At 18.9% G+C, this 249-nt stretch overlaps 1 protein-coding gene across 1 annotated transcript in view; it reads left to right on the forward strand.

Annotated features, from left to right (window-relative positions):
• EMH_0062190 (uncharacterized protein) overlaps nt 1-249 on the forward strand; it is a gene marked incomplete at both ends in the record, with an annotated part of 4,937 nt that overhangs the window by 1,145 nt on the left and 3,543 nt on the right.

Genomic DNA, 249 nt, shown 5'->3' on the forward strand with positions numbered 1-249 from the left:
TGAACTGTATTAATTAACTTTAAAAAATAATATTAATTAAGTATGTGAATATGAGTAAATATTATAAAGTAAACAGAAAAAAATTTGTATATGTAGATATATGCATATGCAGATGCTGAAATCCTTTATATTATAATCACGAAACTCTATTCTTCTCTTTCTGCAGGTTACGTCTCTGAAACAAACAATAAAATAACAAACAAAAAAAAAAAAAAAAAAAAAAAAAAAAAAAAAAAAAAAAAAAAAAAA

Source organism: Eimeria mitis, genomic scaffold, assembly GCF_000499745.2.
Source record: "Eimeria mitis Houghton genomic scaffold, Emh_scaff3095, whole genome shotgun sequence".
NCBI classification, from domain to species: Eukaryota; Apicomplexa; class Conoidasida; order Eucoccidiorida; family Eimeriidae; genus Eimeria; species Eimeria mitis.